General features: G+C 36.3%; 1 protein-coding gene and 1 long non-coding RNA gene across 6 annotated transcripts in view; one reads left to right on the top strand and one right to left on the bottom strand.

Annotated features, from left to right (window-relative positions):
• GRM5 (glutamate metabotropic receptor 5) overlaps positions 1–26,935 on the bottom strand; it is a 531,669-nt gene that overhangs the window by 149,327 nt on the left and 355,407 nt on the right. The window lies entirely within an intron of this gene.
• The window catches only part of LOC118899394, a 104,750-nt gene that overhangs the window by 8,179 nt on the left and 69,636 nt on the right, over positions 1–26,935 (top strand). For both annotated transcript variants that reach the window (XR_005020939.1, XR_005020940.1), the window contains exon 3: positions 23,038–23,127. This is a non-coding gene — a long non-coding RNA (uncharacterized LOC118899394). The remainder of the gene's footprint in view (positions 1–23,037; positions 23,128–26,935) is intronic.

Genomic DNA, 26,935 nt, shown 5'->3' with positions numbered 1-26,935 from the left:
ATCTAGTGGCTGACACTGTACATGCCAATTTCCCTACAGAGTACTGCATATGAGAAATAAAGAGAAGAAAAACTGGCATTCCCTACCCACATTAGAGTCAGGCAAATGAAAACTTAAGAGTGATAACAGTGATCATGTATTTAGGGTTTGCTGTCTGCCAGGCATTGTTCTAGGCACCGTGTGTGTATATACATATATACACACACATACACACACACACACATACACACGCTTACTCTCTGCCTATATATATGTGTATATATATTTATATCCACATATATCTATTTATATATATATATTTTTTTTAACATTTTCACATTTCACTTTAGGAATCTTCAGCTTGAAAAGTAGGAAATAACCCTGAGTTAAACAGGATTCAAACTCAGTCTGCCTAAATCTAGAAACCAAAACTGAACCAGTGCAACCTATCAGTGTGGTCTTTGATCCAAATCTGTGTCCAAACTTATCTGACTTTGTCCATGAAACTGCAGAGAGAAGAGTTATTTTAATTTCTGTTACACACACACACACACACACACACACACCTTCGAATTATTTTTTTTTTCCTTTCTGAGACTATAAACAAAGAATTGTCTTAAACCATTGCATTCATCTTCTGATAAATGGCCATCTTTGTAGTGTTAGAATACACTGGCAAAGTTATTAAGAGTCTCTCTACTGACAAGGTAAAGAGCTATTAGAAGATGCTCAAGAGACCTTGATATCTGTACATAAACACAGAATGAACTCTCTTCACATTTCACTTTGAGGCAACTTGTTCATCATTGACAAATTATCCCCATGACACCCACTGAAACCAAGTCTATTGTTAACTTCTCACATCTATCAGATATGGTTTACAAATGAACACTTACAAGCTATAGAAGACCAGTAAATAATCAAAAATTGTTCAGGGTGTGAGATTAAGTTTTAGAAATAGTCATTATGTAAGAATCCAGACAAAAGTCAGACCCTGAAAGCCTGAAAAATTTAGTTGCGACATGCCCAATAATCCAAATAGACTGAAACTGTAAATCACGTATTAGAAACTGAACAGCTACTTCCATTTCTAGCTATGATAGATTAGACAAACCTTCCTCTGAAAACAACTAGAAGGGCTGGATAAACTTTAAAAAAATCTATATAAGCTATCAGAATGCTATGTAGGCAGCTGGGACTCAAGTGGCCAAGATCCTGGGGAGAAAAAAAAATATACTGAGGTAAGACTTTCCCTTGAGGTATGTGACAAATTCACTGAAAGTCAAGGATGCGAGGCTAAGAAGTTGGATCAAAAGCAGCACGTGAGGCTCAAGAACTTATTCTTTCATAACTGAAACTTTGTACCCATTGAGCAGTAACTTCCCATTTTTCCCTTTCCTCAGCCCCTGGCAATTAACCATCTTACTTTCCACTTCTATGAATTTGACTGTTTTAGACACTTCATATAAATGGAATCATGCAGCATTTGTCCTTCTGTGACTGGTTTATTTCACTTAGCATAATGTTTTCAAAGTTCATCCGTGTTGTCATATATGGCAATATGGTGCAACTACCATTGAAAATAGCTCGGAGTTTCCTAAAATAATTAAAATATATTACCATATGATCCAGCAATCCCACTTCTGGGTATTTATCCAAAATAATTAAAATCAGGTTGTCAGAGAGAGATATGTACCCCCATGTTCATTATAGTATTATTTACAAAAGCCACAGTGTGAAAACAACATCCATTAATGTCCATCAATAGATGAATGGATAAAGAAAATATGAAGTTTAATATTCTAAAATCAACCAGTTTACCACATTATCAGAATAATGGAGGAAAATATGACAAATTCAACATCATTCTGATAAAAAGTCCGTAGCAAACTAGCTAAGAGAGAGAACTTCCTTAATTTGTGCAAGAGTTTTATAGTAAAGATCATACACAACAATGAAATGTTGAAAGATTTCTTCCACAAGCAAAGGATATCTTCTCTTACCACTTTTCTTCAAGATTTTATTGAATGTTCTAACCAATTCAATAAGGTAATAGAAGGAGTAAATTATCATTATTCAAGGACAATTTGATTGTTTACATAGAAAATCTGAAATTATATCTAAAATACAGATTATTACAGTTAGTAGTAAATGAATTTAGTAAGTTTGGTGGATACTAGTTCAGCCTACATAAATAAATTAATTTCTATATATCTGGAACAAACAATTAGAAAATAGTATTTTAAATATACTATTTAAAAACCACCTAATAGTTAGAAATAAATCTAAGGAAGATATGTAGGATTTCTCCATGCATGTAAGAGGAAATATGGAAGACTTAAGTTAATAGAGGAAGTGCCACATTCATAAACTGGAGGAGTCAATAATGTAAAGTTGGTAATTTTCCTGAAATTGATCTATAGATTCAAGGCAATCCGAATCAAAATTCCAGCAGGTTTTATTTGGGGGGGGATGGGGGGTGAGGTGTGGAGGATATTTATAAACAAATTATAAAATTTGTATGGAAATATAAAGGACCAAGTATAGCCAAGATAATACTGGTAAAGAACAAAGCTGGGGAAATACAGTATTAGACAGTAAGACATTATGAAGTTACAACGATATACAATTTGTAGAGATAAATAGACTAATGGAACAGAATCCTACATGTATATAGAGACTTGATTTTTGACAAAAGCTACACTGCAAAGAAGTAGGAAAAACAGTTGTATTAAATAAATGATTCTGAAAAAAATGATTCTGGGTAAATTTATATTTTTTGGAAAAATACATTGATACTTAATCCACACCACTCATAAAAGTCAATTCTAGGTAGACTGTAGATCTAAATGTTGCTGATTATACAATAAAGCTTTTAGATGATAACAAAAAGCTTCTAGATATAACAGAAGGAGAATATCTTCATTATCTTAGGATAAGAAAGATTTCTCAAACAGGACATATAAAGGACTAATCATAAAAATCAAGATTGTTAAATGTATTTATAATAAAATTCATAACTTATTTTGATCAAAAGACACCACTACTTAGGAGATCTCTACGTGGTGTGTGTGTTTGTGTGTTTCTGTGTGTGTGTGTGTGTATGTGTAGGTGGATAGACAGATGATAGATGGATAGGTAGGTAGATAGATAATTTGGAAAGGATTCATATCTAGAATATATGAAGAATTTCTATGAATTAATATTAAAAAAAAGCCCTATAGAGAAAAAGGGTCAAGAAGTTTGAACACTTTACACCTTGCAAAATACGATTGAAATGGCCAATAGATAAAAAAGAATGCTCAACTTTATTCATTACAGCAACACAAAGTAAAACCACTATGAATAGCATTACACACAAACAAGAATGGCTAAAGTCAAAAAGACTGACACAGTATAAAATAAAAGCTGGAGCAACTGTAATTCTCAAACATTGATAGACATGTATAGCCTGGTGTAACCTACTATTTGGCAGTGTCTATGACAAGTGAATATAAGCAGACACTATGATGGAGCAATTCCACCCTTAGATATGTCCCCGGTAGAAATGCTATCACAGATACAGTAAAGCAGGGGTCCCCAACCCCCCGGCTGTGGACCGGTAGTGGTCCGTGGCCTGTTAGGAACTGGGCCACACAGCAGGAGGTGAGCGGCGGGTGAGCGACCAAAGCTTCATCTGCCGCTCCCCATTGCTCGCATTATCGCCTGAACCATCCCCCACCCCCGTCTGTGGAAAAATTGTCTACCATGAAACCGGTCCCTGGTGCCATAAATGTTGGGGACCGCTGCACTAAAGGCATGTAGAAGAATGTTTATGTTAGCACTATCTGCAATAGGCCTATATTATAAACAACAAAAATGCTCATCACCAGCAAAAAGGATAATAAGTTGTGATTTATTCTTATAATGCAATACTAGATAGCAATGAAATTGAACAAACTACAGCTACCTGAAGTAAAACACATAAGCATAAGATTGAGTGAAAAATATAAACAAAGGAGAAAAACTTATTCCATTTATATAAAGTTAAAAGAGGACAATACTAACCTATAGTGTTAGAAGTTAAGATATTGGTTCCTTTTGATGAACGTGTTCCAGCTTTCTTACTGTTATGGATTTCTTGTTTCATTCCATTGCCGTATGTGAAGATACTTGATATAACTTCTATTGTCTTGAATTTGTTGAGACTTTTTTGTGGCCTAACCTATGACCTATCCTAGAAAATGTTCTGTGTACACTTGAGAAAAATGTGTAATATGCGGCTGTTGGAAGGAATGTTCTATATGTGTCTGTTACCATATAGACCATTTGATCTATAGTGTTGTTCACATCCTGTTTCCTGATTGATTTTCTATCTGGATGACCTACTCATTGTTAAGAGTGGGGTATTAAAGTCCCCAACTATTAATGTTTTGATGTTTATTTTTTCTTTGAGTTCAGTTAGTATTTGCTTTATCTATTTAGGTGCATAATACATGTTGGGTGCATAAATATTTAAAATTGTTATATCTTCCTGATTGATTGATCTTTTTTTTAAAAAATTATATAAGGACCTTCTTTGTCCTTTTTTAACTTAGAGTCTATTTTGTCTGATATAACTACAGCTGTCCCCGTGTTCTTTTGGTTACCATTTGCTTGAAATACCTTTCTCCATTCCTTCACCCTCAGTTTATGCATGTTCTTAAAACAAAAGTGAGTCCTTTATAGGCAGCGTATCATTGGATCTCTGTTCCTTGCTTCTTCTCTTGCTATCTTCCTTTGTCATTTGATCACCTTTTGTAGTGATATGCTTTGACTCGTTTACCATAATCTTTTGTGTATCTACTACAGGTTTTTCCTTGGTGGCTACCATGAGACTTACATAAAATATCTTACATTTGTAACACCCTATTTTAAGCAGATAACAACTTACCTTCAATAGCATACAGAAATTTTAGACTTTTACTTCTTCCCCTTCACATTTTAGGTTATTGATGTTACAATTTCCATATTTTTATATTATGTATCCAATGTCAAATCATTGTAGTTATGGTTATTGTTTTTTTTTTCCTGCTAAGTAGCAGTTCTTTATTTTTTTATTATTTTTTTTCCACACACACACACACACACACACACTGTATTTTATTTTTACAAGAGATAAATAAACTGACACCAAGCGTTGTAAATGGATGACCACAACAAAAGCAACAATGATTGCAATTACCAAACACGAAACACACTCATACTATGTCATAATATTGACATTCAGTCCAGTAATCCTCCACTGTAACAGCTCCTTTACTTTGCAGTGAAAATTCATTTGTATATTTTTTGCCTCTGAGTCCTTGTGGGATTTTTTTTTTTATTCAAACAGAAAGTCACAAAAATTATAATCATCCTCATCAGTTCACTCAGTCCCATGTAATTAATTTTTTTTTCACCTTGATCTTTTGTTAGCACTTTTATGAATTCATCAGTTTTCCATTAGAGTTCTGAAAATGCTTATTCATTCAGTTCAGCAGTATAGTCAGTTACCAGAAACCTGTACTTGTCAGAGTCTTTTCCATGAATTCCTTGAAGATGAAACCCTTTTATAGGAACATATTTACAAAAGCATCAGAGTACACCCAGAACTGTCTGTAAATGACAAAAGACTTAAAAATGACCACGGTTAAAGATTTGATGAAAGTTCATAATAATGCAGTTGACAAGGAAATTTAGTTATTTCTGAGGTATACATTTTAAAGTAATAACTAGAATTATGACTTATAACATTATGCCAGAACATATAAGATTTTTAGAACTTTCATGTAATGTCTAAAACATTTATATTAACATATTTATACACAAATAATCCAAAGAAAGTTTAGTATTAGTTGTTTTTTTGTTTGTTTGTTTTTTTATACTGCAGGTTCTTATTAGTCATCAATTTTATACATATCAGTGTATACATGTCAATCCCAATCGCCCAATTCAGCACACCACCATCCCCACCCCACCGTGGTTTTCCCCCCTTGGTGTCCATACGTTTGTTCTCTACATCTGTGTCTCAACTTCTGCCCTGCAAACCGGTTCATCTGTACCATTTTTCTAGGTTCCACATACATGCGTTAATTTGTTTTTCTCTTTCTGACTTACTTCACTCTGTATGACAGTCTCTAGATCCATCCACGTCTCAACAAATGACTCAATTTTATTCCTTTTTATGGCTGAGTAATATTCCATTGTATATATGTACCACATCTTCTTTATCCATTCATCTGTCGATGGGCATTTAGATTGCTTCCATGACCTGGCTATTGTAAATAGTGCTGCTATGAACATTGGGGTGCATGTGTCTTTTTGAATTATGGTTTTCTCTGGGTATATGCCCAGTAGTGGGATTGCTGGATCATATGGTAATTCTATTTTTACTTTTTTAAAGAACCTCCATACTGTTCTCCATAGTGGCTGTATCAATTTACATTCCCACCAACAGTGCAAGAGGGTTCCCTTTTCTCCACACCCTCTCCAGCATTTGTTGTTTGTAGATTTTCTGATGATGCCCATTCTAACTGGTGTGAGGTGATACCTCATTGTAGCTTAGATTTGCATTTCTCTAATAATTAGTGATGTTGAGCATCTTTTCATGTGCTTCTTGGCCATCTGTATGTCTTCTTTGGAGAAATGTCTATTTAGGTCTTCTGCCCATTTTTGGATTGGGTTGTTTGTTTCTTTAATATTCAGCTGCATGAGCTGCTTATATATTTTGGAGATTAATCCTTTGTCTGTTGATTCCTTTGCAAATATTTTCTCCCATTCTGAGGGTTGTCTTTTTGTCTTGTTCATGGTTTCCATTGCTGTGCAAAAGCTTTGAAGTTTCATTAGGTCCCATTTGTTTATTTTTGTTTTTACTTCCATTACTCTAGGAGGTGGATCAAAAAAGATCTTGCTGTGATTTATGTCAAAGAGTGTTCTTCCTTTGTTTCCCTCTAAGAGTTTTATAGTGTTCGGTCTTACATTTAGGTCTTGAATCCATTTTGAGTTTATTTTTCTGTATGGTGTTAGGGAGTGTTCTAATTTCATTCTTTTACATGTAGCTGTCCAGTTTTCCCAGCACCACTTATTGAAGAGACTGTCTTTTCTCCATTGTATATCTTTGCCTCCTTTGTCATAGATTAGTTGACCATAGGTGCGTGGGTTTATCTCTGGGCTTTCTATCTTGTTCCATTGATCTATGTTTCTGTTTTTGTGCCAGTACCATATTGCCTTGATTACTGTAGCTTTGTAGTATACTCTGAAGTCAGGGAGTCTGATTCCTCCAGCTCTGTTTTTTTCCCGCAAGACTGCTTTGGCTATTCGGGGTCTTCTGTGTCTCCATACAAATTTTAAGATGATTTGTTGTAGTTCCATAAAAAATGCCATTGGTAATTTGATAGGGATTGCATTGAATCTGTAGATTGCTTTGGGTAGTATAGTCATTTTCACAATATTGATTCTTCCAATCCAAGACCATGGTATATCTCTCCATCTGTTTGTATCATCTTTAATTTCTTTCATCAGTGTCTTATAGTTTTCTGCATACAGGTCTTTTGTCTCCCTAGGTAGGTTTATTCCTAGGTATTTTATTCTTTTTGTTGCAATGGTAAATGGGAGTGTTTCCATAATTTCTCTTTCAGATTTTTCATCGTTAGTGTTTAGGAATGCAAGAGATTTCTGTGCATTAATTTTGTATCCTGCAACTTTACCAAATTCATTGATTAGCTCTAGTAGTTTTCTGGTGGCGTTTTTAGGATTCTCTATGTATAGTATCATGTCATCTGCAAACAGTGACAGTACTTCTTCTTTTCCAATTTGTATTCCTTTTATTTCTTTTTCTTCTCTGATTGCCGTGGCTATTCCTTTTATTTCTTTTTCTTCTCTGATTGCCGTGCCGTGTATTCCTTTTATTTCTTTTTCTTCTCTGATTGCCAAAACTATGTTGAATAATAGTGGTGAGAGTGGACATCCTTGTCTCGTTCCTGATCTTAGAGGAAATGATTTCGGTTTTTCACCATTGAGAATGATGTTTGCTGTGGGTTTGTCGTATACGGCCTTTATTATGTTGAGGTAGGTTCCCTCTATGCCCACTTTCTGGAGAGTTTTTATCATAAATGGGTGTTGAATTTTGTCAAAAGCCTTTTCTGCATCTATTGAGATGATCATATGGTTTTTATTCTTCAATTTGTTAATATGGTGTATCACATTGATTGATTTGCATATATTGAAGAATTCTTGCATCCCTGTGATAAATCCCACTTGATCATGGTGTATGATCCTTTGAATGTGTTGTTGCATTCTGTCTGCTAGTATTTTGTTGAGGATTTTTGCATATATATTCATCAGTGATATTGGTCTGTAATTTTCTTTTTTTATAGTATCTTTGTCTGGTTTTGGTATCAGGGTGATGGTGGCCTCATAGAATGAGTTTGGGAGTGTTCCTTCCTCTGCAATTTTTTGGAAGAGTTTGAGAAGGATGGGTGTTAGCTCTTCTCTAAATGTTTGATAGAATTCACCTGTGAAGCCATCTGGTCCTGGACTTTTGTTTGCTGGAAGATTTTTAATCACAGTTTCAATTTCATTACTTGTGATTGGTCTGTTCATATTTTCTGTTTCTTCCTGGTTCAGTCTTGGAAGGTTATACCTTTCTAAGAATTTGTCCATTTCTTCCAGGTTGTCCATTTTATTGGCATAGAGTTGCTTGTAGTTGTCTCTTAGGATGCTTTGTATTTCTGCATATTTTTAATATGCTGTTTTTTAAAAAAACTTTTAACCTAGAGTTGTAAGTGAACTATGCACCATCATTACAATATTAGAGAATCTGACTATGTATTTGACATTACCAGTGAATTTTACACATTCATATGTTTTAAAATGTCAATTAGCATTCTTTTACTTCCACTTGAAGAACACGCTTTAGAATTTCTTATAAGGCAAGTCTAGTGGTGAACTTCCTTACTTTCTGTTTGTTTTGGAACGTCTTTATCTCTCCTTCATTTCTGAAGGACAGGTTTGCTTAGTATCGTATTCTTGGTTGACAGTTTCCACCTCTGGTCAGGTGAGGTCGCTGGCTCTGTTCCCTGGCAGTGCAGTGCCACTGGTTGGATTTCTAGATTGGGCAGGGCTGTGGGCTTGGCTCAGCAATTGCTCCTGGTCGAGTAGAGTCTCAGGCTGTGATCCTCAACCAGATGGTGCCACTGACTGGACTCTGTGAAGGCAGGGCTTCACATCCGTTTTCCTGCTGGAGTGGGGCTGTAGAACAAGCTCCAAGGCCAGCACAGCTCCCTGGACCCGAGCCAGGCAGGACTGCCCACTGGACCCCTGACCAGACAGGGCAACCGGCTCAGCTCTGCAGATGGGCAGAGTCACTGGCTGGGGTCTCCACTGGGGCACAGATGCAAGGAGGAATGTGGTCTGCCAAGATCTGAGCACTAGTTGCTTCCCCATTGTCCTTCTCTGTTTCTGTCTGATCCTCAGTGGTCAAGTGCCGCAGATTTCCCAATGACCTTTGTGAGGCAGGACCCAAGTGTACCTGCTGGAAAGTATCCTGTAACACTGGGGGACCAGGATGTCCACCTTCGGCTCTTTTTTTTCCACTGGAGAAGCTATAGGCTCAGGGAAGCCCTCTCACTGTGGTACTGTGCCTGCCTGGGGAAGGGGTGATGCAGTCAGAGTGTAGCTGCTCCTGTTAACCTTCTGCTGGGGTCCTTCTCAGTCTCTGTGCTCTGGGAGAAAAGGGAGGGCTTTAGCCTCATTCCTAGGTTCTGAGATTTTCACACTGGTGTCTTGTCGATGGATAGTTGCTAGCTGGATTTCTTGGAGCACACCTGAAGTATGGAACTGCCTGTGTCTCCATCCTGATGGTGACACTCTGGCCAGCAGTTTAGTTTCTATAGAAATTTTAAACATGAACATGACACGTTCAATTTACAGTTTTGCTAGATGGTTCTTCTATACAAATAAATTTGAAGAAAGAAAGGCAGGTATACTTATTAGGAGGTTGCTGCAGTAACTCAGGTGAGGACTGATGAGGGTTTGATAAAGAGAAGTCATCATAGGATGAAAAGTAATGAACTAAAGTAAGAAACACTATTTTTAGAGGTTCAAAGAGACAGTGTTGTTGATCAGTATTCTTTGGAGTGTGAGGTAGGAAAAGGAGTCTAGAATGACCGAATTTTCTTACTTGAGTGATCAGTACCATTTACTAATGAGAAATGTGTGTTAGGGGAGTTCAGTTTTAGATATGTTGACTTTGAAATATTTGTGAGACATTCAAGTGGATTATGTCAAGAATATAGTTACACATGTAATCTGAAACTTAGAGAAATGTGGTCTGAGATATTTAATTTAAATGTCAACAAATCAATACTTGGTAGAACTATTAGAAGAAATATGATCACCCAATGACACTGTTTTGCATAATACAAGCAAGGGAAAAATGTAGACGTCCAGGTAATACCAGTACTTAAGGAATACATGGAGAAGGAGATATTGTTTTAGGAAATTGATAAAGAAAAGGTACAGAGGGAAGAGAATACCTATGGGGAGTAGTGATGGGGAGTGGAGTGCTACCACAAAGCCAAGAAAGGCAAGAGCTTCAAAAGGAACAATATAGCCGACAATGTCAGATCCAGCAGAGAGCACAGGACTTAAAACAGTTTTTAGGAGCTGGCAGCATGACTGGGGAGTTTTGGTGGAAAGGTAAGGACAGAAGCCAGATTTTAGTGGAGGAAGGACTGAAGGAGAAGTGAGGAAGAAGACAGAGCTGATGTGGATCATGACAGAATCGTGCTGTATGTTTTACTCTAGTAAATGGTTTAGAAATAGGAGTGCAGAAGATGGATTATGGAATGGATTTTGCTAAATGATCAGGCTTATGAGAGATTTGAGGGTTTGGCTGAGAAAGTGGTTTGAATAATTAACTATGGTGTAGGATCACTAAGAAAGTCTGGCTGGCCTGGAAAGAGCTGAGATATTGGGGGGAAATGGAGAAATTATAAAACAAGGGCATTCTATGAGAGCAAGGGCATATGAAGGAGCAGTGAAAATGAGAGACAGTAAAAGCAAAAACTAGATGGTAAAAGTGAAATTAAGAGCTGATAAAAGGGTGCTTATTCAGAAAGAAGGATAGTGGATTTACGATTTCTAGGTGATGGAAGAATTGAGGATGTGCCATAATGCACATGACAGCATAGATTGGATGTTTATCTTCCTTACCTATCATGCAGCAGTATTCTTTTCAATTAAATTTCATTTCAACAAATTATTTTTAAGCACCCATAGATTGCCACGTCAGATTAAAGTAAAGAAATTTTACTTGAACAGGCATCAGTGAACAACATTTTAATAATGAAGTAATTTTGTTTGTTATCATCGTTACTTGTGGTTTATTTGTTGAGTTGTTTTAACACAATGTAATGTTCATCTGATGGACAGAATATTTTTATCTAACCTGCTACATGACCCTCTTGTCTTTTCTGCTAACCAGAAAAGCACTGAATAGTATCTGTCCTGTAGAGCAGTTGGGATTTTACACAAACAATCACACACATCAATATATATACTAACACATGCAGACACACTTATATGCATGCACATACACATGGATGCACATACATTTGCACAAGAAAAACAGAACCTGTTATTTTCACCTCATTTGAGACATTATTCCTTATAAGATATTTTGGAAAGGGGCAGAAAGAAAATCATTTGTTCCAAAGAGTTGGGACACTGATGATCTGCAGTTGTAAAATTATTGTCAATGAGGAGTACAAGATTTTACTCAGAATTCAATACAGAAGGGTCAACCACAACAACAAAATAACACTGTGAATTGAGGCAGTTCAGTCATTCTTCTCTGGACCCATGTCTATTATTAAAGTCACCCTAGAGAAGCTTGGCAAGTTAAGAGTAATTTATTTCTGAGAAATAGACTCATTTCTTCCTCATCTTACCAAATTCATTTATTATAGATGTTTTTTAGGCTAATGAAATCATTTTTCTAGTTTGCTACTGTCCCTAAATGGTTTAAATGTACTAGCTGTGTGTGCCTGAATATCCAGTTAGAGCAAAAGTCATGTTTCAGAAGTAGAAAGGGAGAAAAAGGTATTAAGGGAAGTATATTTTATCTTTAGTAGAAAATATGACCCAGACAATAAGAGAAGAACAGAGAAGAGGTAGACAGGGCCAAATAGTTCATAGTTTAATATCTGTAATTTCAGACCAAGAAATACCACAGTATTAAAAAAAAAAGTGTAATTATCAAGCATCTATGTGGGACTGTGTTGCAGCATTTGAAACAAGCAGATGTGAAGACAAGGCACATAACCTTATAAAGAAGCATTGAGAAGATTCAGAGAAGTATGAGGGAAGAATCAGCGTATCATTTACATGGTGGATCTAAGAAGTATTAGAGTGTAGTGGAGACTCATTCTGTGCTACATTTGGCTGGGGAAGGGGTGTTGAGGGTCACTGACCTCTGCTGCATTTTAGATGTTTGATCACTTTCTCCTTGAAAATCTCTTATCCTGTGGCTTCTGCGGTACCATACTCTTCCTGGCACTCTTCTCACTGCCCCCTGCTTTCTCCATCCTCTGGGTGAGCCTCTCTTCTTACACCTGCACCTTAGGTATTAGTGTTCACCGGGGTTTTGTCTTTTTTATTTTTTTAATTGAGATATAATTGACATACAACATTATATTAGTTTCAGTTGTACAACATAATGCTTCAGTATTTGTATACCTTGTGAAATCACCACAATAAGTCTAGTTATATCCATCACTATACATAGTTACAGAATTGTGTGTGTGTGTGATGAGAACTTTCAAGATCTACTCTCTTAACAACTTTCAAATATGCAATACAGTATTATAACTACGGTCAACATGCTATACATTATATTCCCATGACTTATTTACTTTATAGCTGGAAGTTTGTACCTTTTGACTCCCTTCACCCATTTTGCCCCCCCATCCCCCCACCTCTGGTAACCACCAGTCTGTTCTTTGTATCTATGAATTTTTTTTTTTTTTTAGATTCCACATTTAAGTGAGGTCATATGGTATTTGTCTTTCTCTGTCTGACTTATTTCACTTAGCGTAATGCCCTCAAGGTTCATCCATGTTGTTGTAAATGGCAAGATCTCATTCTTTTTTTATAGCTGAATAATATTCCATTGTGTATATATATATACCGCATTTTCTTTTGTCTTTGGTATTTTTTACCTGTACTTTTATATACTCTCTCATTTACATTTCATGCTATAACTTCAACTGCTCTTTTTTTCTAATTACTTCTAAATATCTACATCCAGCCTTGTTATTCTTCCCAAGCTCTAAATCAGAGTATTCAACACCTATGAGACAGCTCAACCCAAGGGTACCTCCAATACAGTTTGTCCCAAACTACAATCCTCGTCATTTCCCCTGACAGAAAATGGTTGCCTTTTCTACTGTACATCCCTAGATGGATTCTACCATTATTCCACTAATTGTTTAAATCAGAGCCTTAGGGGAGAGAGGGGCAGTGTCACTCTTCCTTACCAGGGATCTTCTCCTTCCAGAAACAAAGTCATTGTGATTCCATGTCCTTATTATCTTGGGAACCTATTCCTTTTCCCATGATGAGTTTATTTAGAAATTCATCCTTTCTCACTTGGAATAGGTGTGCAGGTCTTCCTTTGTTGTTATCAGTGAGATTTATAAAACACAAACTTAATAATACTACATCTCTGTATAAACATTTTCTTTGGCTCTCTTTGCCTTTAAATAAAGTCCAAACTCCTTAACATCACATAAGATCTTTCATGATATTGTCCTTGCTCAATGTTATGTCTCATCATTAGCCTGTTCTTTCTGTATGCCTTGATTAAGTTCCTAGAAGACATTATGGTTTCTTATTAATCCTCGCAACTACCAGTTTTAATAATCACTCATGATTGCTTAGTCACACTCTTCTTCCCTTCATTTTATTAACTTCTACCTGTTTTTCTAACCTCATTTCAGAGCCTTCTCTTCTAAACCTTTTGTGACTGATCAGTCTGAAAGAGATATTCATTTTTGTACCTTAAAACTCCCAGTGTTTAATTCCAATTTAGCATACACTGCATTGCATTTCAATTGTGTATATATATATATATATATATATATATATATATATTTTTTTTTTTTGGCCATGCTGTGCGGCTTGCGGGATCTTAGTTCCCCTACCAGGGATTGAACCCGTGCCCCCAACAGTGGAAGCGCGGAGTCCTAACCAGTGGTTCACCAGGGAATTCCCTATATGCTTCTGTTCTTCAAGAAATAGTGAACTTCTTAAGGATGCTGTTTTAGTTCTATAGCCCCAGCACATAACCCATTGTTTGTCAGTAAAACAGGGACTCCGTAGTATTGGATAAAAGGAAGGAGTGTGGCACCTGTTAAGGAAGAAGGACTTTGTTGTGACAAGCAAAAAAGAGATATGCTAGCAATTTAAATGGATAATGATTTTGGAAGACAGGCTGAGGTTTAAGGCCTGTGGCGGTTTCAGAGAGGGAGTAATATTTTCTGTCTTCAAGAAAATTAAAGTCTTCTTGGTTGATAAACTTTTGGTACACAAATTAATTTAGAACAACCTAAGGCTATCTGTAAGCAAATGACAAGTGTTATGATACACACTAGAAGAGAAGTTTAGCAACAGGGAATATTTACAGGAATAAGGATAGGCAGAGCAGGCTCTAAAGAAAAGAAAGGACTTGAACTAAGTTTTGATATATCCATAGGTTTTGTATAGGTTGAGAAAAAAGGGGTTTTTCAGGCAAAGGGACCATCAGGTACAAGGATGGAGATTTTTATGGCATGTGTGAGTGGTGGTTAAGAATTCCATCTTAACTATTGCATTTATGGAGATCCAAATTCTCTCCAAAGATTCTGTCCCACAATTATAACTATTTTCCTGGTAGTTCTATCTAGATGTCCCATCGTCATCTGAAACTCTAGACTTAAACTCAAACTCATCTTCTTTCTTCCCTAGTCAGTTGCTCTGTCTAGACTTCTTTCAAGTCACCCAGATGTCAGAGCTTGGACTCATTCTCACACATCCCTCACAGAGTCAAGTAATGGTTTTGGCACATAATAGGCATTCTATAAATGTTTGTAGAATCAACAAAAGAATTGGGAGTCCAGTGTGACCATGTGAAGGTTAAACACAGGGATGGATGGATTGAGTTTGGAAATGCAGAAAGAATAGCTGGTCATAACTGAGGGTCTGGACATCCTCACATGCAAGATGATCAGTGTTTGGAGAGAGAAACATCAGGTTCTGGGAACGGCAGTTCTGTTTTCATGAACCCTTGATTAAAGCCCTGAGGTTAATTATAACAAAGAACTTGGCAACCGGGATCATTAGGAAAGTCAAAGTATGTTATCCTTTAGGGAATTTACCAGCATTCCATAAAACTTAATGTCTTGAATTTTATTTTTAACACTCTCATAAACTTCAGTCTGTCTAATTCAGTGTTTCATCCCCCTAATTCCTAATTGATTGGCTTTAGAATCGTGATTGACTGTAGTTCCACTCTAATCCCTTCCAGAAGAAGTGAGTGAGTTGTAAAATTCTCCAAAGGACATTATTAATTCAGTCTTCAATGATTATAATGTAAACTTAACAAATGTTTATTAGGCACCTACTATATATCTATGCTATCATTTGAGTTACAATGACAAATAACATATTCTTTATCCACCTTCACCCCCATCCCACCCACACTTAAGTTCCTTGGGGACAGGTATTGTATCTTTGTTATATTTATATCCGAGTACTTGGCAAATAGTAAACAGTGTATAAATATTTATTGAATTAATAGATGACAAATTAAACATTATAAATGCTATGATTGCATTTATATGCACAGGATGCTATAAGAAATATGGAAATAATGACTTTTTATTACTTTTGTATCAATATTACTTACTTTATTGTTTATTACCTAGAATAGTGTATTTCAGAGAGCAGATTTTCAATTTAGTTGATAAATTTTAGAATAAGTAAGTGAATTAGACACAGTGAAATCCTCAACTCAAGTACTCCATCACCATCAAGCTGCTAGATAATAAAAGTGATTATTTTTAAAGTGGAAATTCATTAATTTAATCAACACCTATTTATTTGTTTAGAACCTACTGTGTGCTAGGCAAAGCACTTAATGTTTGTGGTCAAATGGTGACCAAGACATGGTCATTTTTGTTGAAATAACTCAGTGATTATTCATCTGAAATTATATAAAAGTAATATATATTTGAGAAATGAAAATCCTGATTACCTAACTGCTTTAAAACATACTTGAAATCTGTGGAAATGCAGTTAGAGTAATGAGATGATAACAAGTTGCTGTATAAATTAATGAATAACTTTTAAAAGTATTTTATTGGTGGACAACCTGTAATTTCATATTTTTATGATAATGTCCAATAAAGTTAATTTTACTATATGCATTTATGTGATTAGAAGGCGTGTGTGTGTGTGGGGGGGGGGTTCTTTTTTTAATTGTACATTTGCAGCATCATCCAGAAGCCCTGACTTAGAGTAGGTATTTTTTTCCTGTCAATATTCACTCTTGTTCTCTCCTGTATTAAACACATGCTTTAACTCCAAAGCTGTGGGCTGATTGGTTTCAGTCAATCAGGGTAATCTCTCTTGTTGCCATAGTTACTGATTTAGATAACCTTAGTCAATATAATTAGACTTTATATTTATCCTGACCTAGTCAGAACCTTTGCTGGGAATGTGGGATGCATATATCCTCTTTGTCCATTTGGACAATGTCACATGAGATTGTAAAGCTGCTGAATGTTATTCTTCCACCACGAGAGAGAAACCATCCTGAGTGTGGAGCTGAAACACGAAGAGTCACTAAGAAATGGAGTCAGAGTCCTGATCACACCATACCAAACCCTGACCACCTTGGGACTTTTTAATTACACAAAGTAATCAATCCTCTTTAATGCTGAAACCAGTCTATGTTGAATTATGTGCTATTTGTATCAAAAACAAAAACATTAAATGTTATAAGTAGGTGTTAAATTGAAATGTGGCTGTTAATTCATCATTGATCATAAGGCTGTATCTTTATGCGTGATTTGCTACATTAAATGTTTAACTGGAAAAAAGAGACTTTCATTTTATTGAATACTAAAAGTTGGCAAGTTTTTAGATTAATGTTGCATATTATCACCATACATGGAGTGTTATTACTACTTCCAGATAATCAGTTACTGACAATTATGCTGTATATGTTTCAAAATATTGGAATTAATATGTAGTATTGATAATGAACTTGTGATCCTTACTAATTAAAAATCACAACACACAGAAGAATGTGGACTTAAGGTTACAAACATGATGGATTTTTAATTGGTCTAGCCCACCCTGAACCTCTCCTCACTTGTCCATTATCTGAACCACACCATCCAAATTGTTGCTTCTTTAGTCCGCTGGCCATCAGCACTGATTTTCACGCTTTCAACATACTTCAGCAATTGGCTAATTCTTTCCTCTCTATAATTTTCTCATTTGTTTATTAATTCATTCATTCTACATATTTATTTAGTAGCTCCTAAATGCTATGCAATGAACTTATGTACAAAACACCCAATATAACAAAAAAGATATATTTGAGGCCATAACAGTAAATACAAGTATTAACATCAAGATCACATAATAATTTTTAATTACAAGTTGATTACAACAAGGGAAAGAAGTACAATGAAGAAATATGAGAAGCTGACTTGACCTTGTCTGGGGACCAAGAAGACTTCTCTGAAGCCAGTGTTTAATCTGAGCTCAAAAGATGAGCGATAATTAACCAAGTAATGAAATATGCCAGTAATAATTAACCAGGTAAAGCAGTATCCTAGGAAGAAGTAGCCTATTTGAAGCCATTATTTGAAGTCCTTAAGATAGGAAGGAGCATGACTCATTTACAGAAATGAAAGACGGCCAGGGCAGAGAGTGAGAGGGAGAATGGCACAGCATGCCAAAAGCCATATCATAGGAACCTCACAGGCCACTTTAAAGATTTTAGCCTTTGTCCTAAAGACAAGAAAAGTCACTGAAGAGTTTCAGGTAAGCAGTGACACAATCAGATTTGCATTTTAGAAGCATCACTCTATATACTAGTTAAAATATGAAAAAATTAGTGATGAGAGGCAAAAGTAGAAGATGCAGTTGCAAATGAAGATGCAGTTGCACTGATTCAGTAGACAGGTCACTGTAGCTTGGATGATAGTAGTGGAGATGGAAAATAGTAAAGAAATTTGAGAGATAATGAAGCATGGAATCGTGGGATTTTCAGACTTGTTGGCTATATGGAGAGGAACAGAGGATTATATGACTTTCAAATCTCCTGCTTAAACAACTGGAGGGCTATTTGTAGCATTCATTGAGAGAAGGTCCACAGAGAATATCAGTTTGGGGGAGAAGAATTCTGTTTTAAATATGGTGACTTTCTAGTATACAAGTAGAGATGTTAGATATGCTAGTTTGGGATTCCAGAGACTTTCCATTGGAGACATGAATCTGAGAATGAGGATTCTAGACTTTCAGGTTATAAAAGAAACCAAATACAAACTAACTGTGTAAGTACATGTATGTATGTATGTATCCTAACTATTCTGTCTGTCTATCTGCCTGGCTGCCTAAGTATCTATCTATCTATCTGAATTCTGTTGCCTTTCATTACTGAGAAGTCCACTCATAGAGTTGGTTTCACATTATCACTATAACCTGGGGCTCAAAATATTTTATTAACTCCTTTAATTTAGAAGTTGGGAGGGAAGTTGGATTAAATTGGTTTGAAAACTATGTGGAAGGTAAGTCGAACAAGTGACATTATGCTGAGGAACAACTCTATTGATGCCACTTGACTTCACCATACTTGATTTGTATTAATTAAATTCAGTAAGACACAAGCTTGACCACAGGCTGGACAAACGCATTTTAAGTAAGGCAGTTTTCTGCTTTTGAGTTCTTAAACTTGGAACTCACTCCCTCAGCCCTATGTTTCATGGCACCTTCCTTACTCTTCACTTTTTTTTCATCCATTTAATAAGAAACAAAACCCCCAAAGTCCTGAGAATTGCTACAGTTTCAATGATTAAACCACTGATTTACTTACACAAACCAAGCCTATTACCTTTCTCCTGGCTTCTCCAGATGCTGTGCTGGTGTTCTATGAACAGTCACTTCAGTGACACTCTCAGCATTAAACCAAAATTTCACACCTTCTTGATCTTTCATCATGTTTACATCTCACTTCTGTCACATCACCCTCACCATTTTCCTTCTTGAGCCTTCCCGATGTTCTGAAAAGCACTCAGAAAGAAGTGTATAAGAAAGATGGTGAAGGAGGAATGATGATATGGGTCCACTCCGTCAGGAGTACCTCATGATATAAATGTCCCACTTGACTCTTAGGAGGTCCTTGAAGAGGCTACTTCTTTTTTTTTTAAGTTAATTTATTTTTATTTTTTTGGCTGTGTCGGGTCTTAGTTGCGGCAGGTGGGATCTTCGTTGAGGCATGCAGGATCTTTTGTTGTGGCACAAGGGCTCTTCATTGCAGCGCGTGGGCTTCTCTCTAGTTGTGGCATGTGGGTTTTCTCTTCTCTAGTTGTGGCACTCGGGCTCCAGAGCATGTGGGCTCTGTAGTTGTGGCACGTGGGCTCCAGAGTACATGGCCTTTGTAGTTTGCAGCCCGAGGGCTTTCTAGTTGAGGTGCCTGGGCTCAGGAGTTGTGGCATGTGGGCTTAGTTGCCCCGCGACATGTGGGATCTTAGGTCCCCGACCAGGGATCGAACCTGCGTCCTCTGTATTGGAAGGTGGATTCTTTACCACTGGACCACCAGGGAAGTCCCAAAGAGGCTATTTCTTTACACATAAGATTTTTTTTTCTAATCGAGAGCTGGATTGAGAGATCCCTTTAATGAAGAGGCCTACATCACTTAACAAAAGGAAGAGAGTATGTTGGAACAAAGTTGGAAATCGGAAATTCATCATGGTGTCAAATACTATGTGAAAAATGTAGTTGAGAATTATAGATGAGATTACAACTAGAATTTTGCAAGATTCTGTGGCTTTTGTAAGACATCCTCATGACTAATTCTAAGTCTCATATTCAGTGTCCTTCATTGCATCTTAGACCCTCCTCTTCAAGACACTTGAGTGGACTTGCTCTCAGAATCCTTGTAAGCATTTCAGTTTTTCTCTTTGTATCCCCTTCTTTCCTGGATCTTCAAATTTGCAGAGGTCTCAACATCTTAAAAAATATAACCGTCTTAATTTGCTCTTGTCCCTGCCCGTTACATCGTATTTATTCCTTTTTATTCACTTTCAAACATCCATTATGAAGCACAATTTATACTTCCATTTTTTCTCCAATTCCTTACTTTTTAAAAGTCATCTTTCTTTCTACTCTTCCTCCAAAAACTGCTTCGTCAAAGTAAATAAATATTGACTTTTTTCTTTGCAATTTTTGTCCTTTTTCCCTTTGACTCTCTGGAGCCCTTTCTACTTGAAACTCCTTCCTCTCTTTGGTTTCACGATCCACTGCTACTTGACCTGGAGTTACTTTTCTACTCCTTTTCTTCCTTTACATTTCTGGATTATATTTCCCCTCTTGTCCACACACTCTAGAGGTTGAGCACCTCTCTTCTTGTTAATCATATCACATTTTCTTTCTCTTGAGAAGTCTTACCATTCTCATGATAATTGCTTGTCCTACTTATTGAATTATCCAAATTGTAGCCACCAACTGCCTGTCACATATTTACCCATGAAAAATCTAGTGTTCACATAGAACAAGATTACCAATATTTTTAGTGCAATTTAAAATTTATGGTTACTGTATGATTTAAATCCAATAAACTGATTTTAAGTAAACTAGGAGTCAGGGCGCAGAATAGGTAACTTATTTCCCTGTGTATCGGTACACGTCTATGGGGCTACTGGCAAGTTGGCTGAAGTAAAGAGGCAGAGCCTGAAAGATGCAAGCAGCATCATGCAACTTTCTTGTGAATATAATATAAAAATTTAGCAACAGTCTTTCCTTGGAGAATAATTATTTTAATAAAAATACTGAGCTTACAACTCAAATCAGTAAAAAGTAAACACTGATTATAATCAGGTATGGCATTATATATAATCATGTCTTGCAATAATATATAGGACTGTGGACTACCTCTCTATTTAGCTCTATGGAAACTACCACCATAATATCTATCAGTTATTCAAACACTAAAAAGAAACGTTTGTGTACCATCTCTTTTTTCTCTTTAAATCCTACTTATTCTTCAAGTACACATTCTGGTATTAATTACTTCCTGACACTTTATCCAGTCCTCCCTTCTGTCTCAATAATGAATCAGTTTTTCATACACCTGCTTGTGATGCTTCGTTTGTATGCCTATTAATGCAGTTACTTCTAATTAGAGTTGGACAGGGTATAGTTAGGTGTTTACTTGTGTATACTGTCACTAATTTGTGATCTCCATGAATTAAAGGAGGCTTCCTTCCTTCAATCTTTCCTTTTTTCTCTCCTTCTCTCCTTCCTTGCTCCCTTTCTCGCTCCCTTCGTTCTTCTTTCTTTCTTCGCATTTTCCCCATGTCTGGTTCATTATAGCTGCTCAATAGCTTACTGGTGTTTAAACTGAATAGTCTTATTAATCGGCTGACATATTAGGCAACCATTTGTGTCAAGCATTTTCAATGATGTCAGTTTCATTACTAACTTAAATAGTTAATTTCTCAACTCTGAAACAAAAGCAAAATACTTCTCTCCCAACTCATGTAAACATTATGTTATTCATAAAGTTTTAGTCCAATTTTCAAGGTTTTTTTCCTCCTAACAATTTCTGACAATGAGTCATAGCAACAATGCCACCACAGGTGGGTCTCAGGGGATCATTGTCGCCACAAGGCAGTGCATTAATTTCACACTGTGGTTTATTAATGGTATTGTCAATACCCTCATGAGGTATGAGTGTTTGTGAATCCCTGATGTTTCCTGATTACTTGGCTTGCACTCTAGTCCTTTACCAAGAAGTCCTTCCCACTAAGTTGTCAACAGGAAAAACAATGACTAATGGCAGATCATGTAGCTATGCACACAATCATCTTATATTACCTAAGCATTTTATATTGTGCCTGTTAATTTTATTTATTTACTTATTTATTTTTCTTCTGCTAGACTAAAACATGTTCATGATTTCCTAGTTATAATGTGATAAGCTATGCATGGAATTATCAGAATGGAGTCTGTCAGTTGGCATTGTCCTCAAATTCTTGAATACCCACTCAAAATCTCTTAATAAGTTTTATTATTTGTAAATTAGTTTTCTGTATAAATTAATTTAAGATTGGTAGTTTAAAAAGTCTTTGTGCTCTCATGCAAGATTCAATTAACTACTTTGGATAAATGAAAACTGATTACATAGGAAAAAATCATTCAACAGCTAAAAAAATATTTAATGAGCCCTATTATGTGCCAAGCACTGACCTAGGCACTGGCAAATCAGGGGAGTAAAGGGATAAGAAGGGTGGCTTCTCTTTTGAAGTGCATTAAAGGGGGACTGGCAGAAAAAACAAATACAGACACACACGTATATAATAACTTTAGATAGCAATATTTGCTCTAATAAGAGTAAAGTGCAGTGGATTAAATAATATCGTGGAGGGGACAGTGGTATTTCCGTTAGAGTGATCAGGAAAAGAGTGTTCTGAGTTTATGATATTTGAACTCAGACCTGACTAATGAAAAGGGAGCAGTCACACAGAAGTCTGGGAAAAGAATATTCCGGGCAGAGAAAAATGCAAGGGCGCTGATGCAGAAATAAGCATTCTTTTCTAAGAATAGAATGAAGAACAATGTAGCTGAAGCATAATGAACAAAGGGAGAGTGGGTTAGAGATTCCTTTGAAGATGCAGCCAGGGGTCCAATCACATTGAACCGGTAGGCCATTTTTATACTAAATGTGATGTGAAACCTTTTGGATGTTTTAAGCAGAGGAGTCACATGTCTGATTTATGTTTAAGGACTATTCCAGATACTCTGTGGAGACTGTACTACAGGGAATCAAGAACGTGATTAGAGAGTTCATTTGGGAACCTAATACAGTAGTCCAGGTAAGGAATGATGATGGCTTGGAACTGAGAGGTACAAATGTTGGTGATACCAATTATTGCACTGGATATATACTTTGAAGCTTAAACATAGTATAATTTGTTGTTGGATTGAATATGAGGAGTGATAAATAGAGAGGAGTAAAGGGGGAGCCCAAAGGTTTTGGCTTGAACAATGCATGGTAGAAACAGAATTAAAGTGGAGATGTCTGGGGGTGGAGCAAGGTTTAGAGGCACAGATCAAGTTACCTATATTAATATGCTAAATATAAAATGCCTATTAGACGTTCAAGTTAAGATGTTGAGAAAGCAGCTGAATAGACGAGTCTGGAACTCAAAGGGAGAGTTCCAGCCTGGAGATGATAAATTTCAGAATCAGCAGCAAGAGAGATGACCTTCAAAACCATAGGAAAAATGAGAATATGAAGCAAAGAGCATAGGACAGCTGTACTCTGCTTTTCACAAAGCCTCCCTCCTTCTTCCTTCCTCCCCTCCTTCTCCCCACCCTCCCAGACCCCTACACCCTCCTGCCTGATTGCTCAGCTGGAAGTGGTCCTTCTCCAAACTCCCTTCAAATTCCCATCTCAGGGCGCTCTCACAGCACTGACTAGGTTTTGCTTTCTATTACAGTTATGTTTTATCTTTATCTCCTTTACGAGACCCTCAGACAAGAGTCCCACTTGGAAGCTTCTGGACTTTCTGATCAGTTTGCCTGGAAATGTTATTTCCTTTCCCAGGCCCTGCTCTTCCCCCAGCATTTTATCTAGGCTACACGTGTTCATTGGGCAGGGCCTCTCCTCCCCCAAACCTTCCCTAGCCTCCCAATCTATATGAGGCTCTGGTATAACTCCAGACTTAGGTTCTCCCAGGAAAGGAAAGCCAAATCAGATGTCCATCATTAAAAAATAGGTATTTCACACCTATCTACACACATGATGGTGGAAAATGAATTATACATACTTTGCATCTAAATGTATTTCTATATAGTTTCACTAGGAAAAATGGGAATTTTCAATTCCATATGTATATCTATATGGTGCTTTATATTTAGAAAAGTCCCTTCACCAACATTATTTAATTAACTCATTAGAGTTCTCATGCTAATTAACTGTTAGTATTATTATACTACTATGTATGAGAAAAGTAAACGTTAGGAGCCTTTAAAAATTTTATCTAAATTGCAAGATAGTGACAGTACTGAGAGTCAGATCCAGAAGTCCCTATGATTGCAATCTTCCTTCCACTCTAACAGCTTATTCTGGAGCCCCAAATGTTTCATTTTAGCCTTGACTTAATTTTTAATCTTCCTTTCACTAGGTGTATTTACATACACACATTCACAGGCATTTATATATACATACTCATTTACATTAAGTGGTCAAACAGTCTGGACCATCTGGAAAAGTGTTGGATGAGAAGTGAGAAGGGCAGTATGACAGGTATGATTACAGACCTGTAAAGTGAAGCGCTATAAAGATCTACCTTCAGTACTGGACTCAAATACTAAAGACTTCAACTCTGAGGATCAGATCACTGGGTATTTAAATAAATGTCCCAAAGGCACTGAATAGTGGATAAAATAAAGTTTACATCTTAACACCTTATTGTTACATAATCTCTTGCAATTTTCCTTAATTGTATTTAATCTTAAATCATTGTATTCCCAGTAGCTATAATTAAGGTGCAAGTGGACAATGAACGAGTTATTTTCTGATGCTCAGGCTCTAACTCAGAATTATATTCTCCAAATTTCAGTACGGACCTCAGGAGCATTCATAAAATATCGACCAAGAGTGGGATGTCTTATATTTTAACAAAGTTTATTTTATTTCATAATGAAATATTGCCTAGTGAAAGTCAATTTTTAAGGCACACAGAAATATCCACTTAGAAAACTTTTCAGTTATCCTGAGACTATTCTTTGTTATATAGACAAATTCTAAAGGAAAAAAAGATTACCCAAATATTTTATTCACTTGTCCCAAAGATATCAAAGAGGGACACAATCTCTATAATTTATCTGCTCACCAAGTATATTATATTATATTAATTATATAATTAATTATATAATATATTATATAATTATATGAATTATATGCATTATATTAATTATAATAAATATTCATAGATGCGTAGTAGAAATAGAATTGACTTTGAATCAGACAGAGCTGAGTTTGATTCCAGCCGCCTCCTCAACTTTTTAGAAGATTAGATCTTGAGCAGGTAGTTAACTTCCATGAAACTCACTTTCATCATTTGCAATATGTGAGACAAAAGCACCACATCTACATAGTTATTGTTATAATTAGTGTTAAAATACAAAAAGCACCATACAAAACAGACACCACATGAAAGGGTCATCGTGTAGATAGGATAAAAATTCATACCATAATGTTCACAGTATCTAGTACAGTACCTGGCCCCTAATTATATTGAGAAATATTTGTTGAATGAATGAATACTAGAAACTGCTCACTGCCATACTGAAAAGACAACCCAGTGTTTCAACAGTTCTCCACATGTAAAAACAAAACATTCATCCTTATTTCATTCAACAAATATATATCAAATGCCTGCACTGTGTTAGGCTCTGGGTATAGTGAATGTGTGCAACTTTCAGACAAGTTAGTAAAACAGGTCCCTGAATATGCAATTTCCATACACTGTGATGAGTTCAGTAGCACAAAGAATAATATGAACTTATAGGAAGCAGCCAATCTAGTTTTGAGGAATTTGTTAAGACTTCTCAGAGAATGACTGAGATGCATGAGCCTCTACAAAAACAGTGGAAGAACTGGGGTGATGAAAGCATATTATAGGTGGAGGGAACAACCTAAACACTAGAGAAAGCCTGCTCATTATGGGTCTGTATGGCTACAGTGAGGAAATTATACACTGCAAATATACTTGCTAATTTTCCTCAGTTTTTATCCCACTAACCTCTCTGGATCCCTCAGGCACTACTTTTCTCACTTGCATCTGGACTGAGCTTTAGCAGATCACTTTCTGATCTCCAGCTCTGTTTGTCTTCTACCTACTCAGCTTTGAGTTTGTGTCTATTCCTGCTGGTGTCTGGACATCAGTTCACGACCCTTCTCTGGCTTCCTTCCTGTGCACTGCTCTTGGCATGAAGACAGCAGCTCGGCTGTGGAGCCTGGTGATATACTTGATCACCAGACACCATCCAAGACGAAGCTGGGGAGGTAAAAGTGGTCCTGATGTCCTTAACCTAGGAGGCTTTTTGTTTTTTTATTAATTGAGGAGATATGTTTGAAGTTCCTTCTTTATGCCAGACACCGTCATAGATGCTGGGGAATCAGAACAACCTGTCCTTCAGGAGCTCGTTATCCAGCTGGGTAAATGACATGAAAACAAATGGATAGCACAGCAAGAGAGGCGCTGATAAAAATCTATGTAAAGGTCTAGTAACACAGAGATGATTCTTATCTAGCAGTCAGTTTACTAATGCAGATAAATAAGAGTCCTTTGAGTAAATGTAACACAAATGCATATATCAGGCATCACAGTATTGCTATTTTCTGTTTATTTATGGCCAAATCAATCCTTTTATATTACAGAAATAATTTTAGAATATAAGCAGTTTTCTTGACCCTGAATTTCAGATAAATGATTCAGAATATTTTATTCTAACTTAATAGCTCACATTTTATTTCTTTGAACAGAACTCAGTCTTTTTGGGGGGGGGGGAGAAGAGAAACTCCATCATTGTGGGAAAGCATATTATAAACCTTGAACAAAGAAACTGACATAATGAAATAGATTCATTCATTAAAATAGGATATTGTATGCA

The sequence above is a fragment of the Balaenoptera musculus genome, chromosome 8 (assembly GCF_009873245.2).
Source record: "Balaenoptera musculus isolate JJ_BM4_2016_0621 chromosome 8, mBalMus1.pri.v3, whole genome shotgun sequence".
In the NCBI taxonomy this organism is placed as follows: Eukaryota; Metazoa; Chordata; class Mammalia; order Artiodactyla; family Balaenopteridae; genus Balaenoptera; species Balaenoptera musculus.
This window is presented reverse-complemented; position numbering and strand designations above follow the sequence as displayed.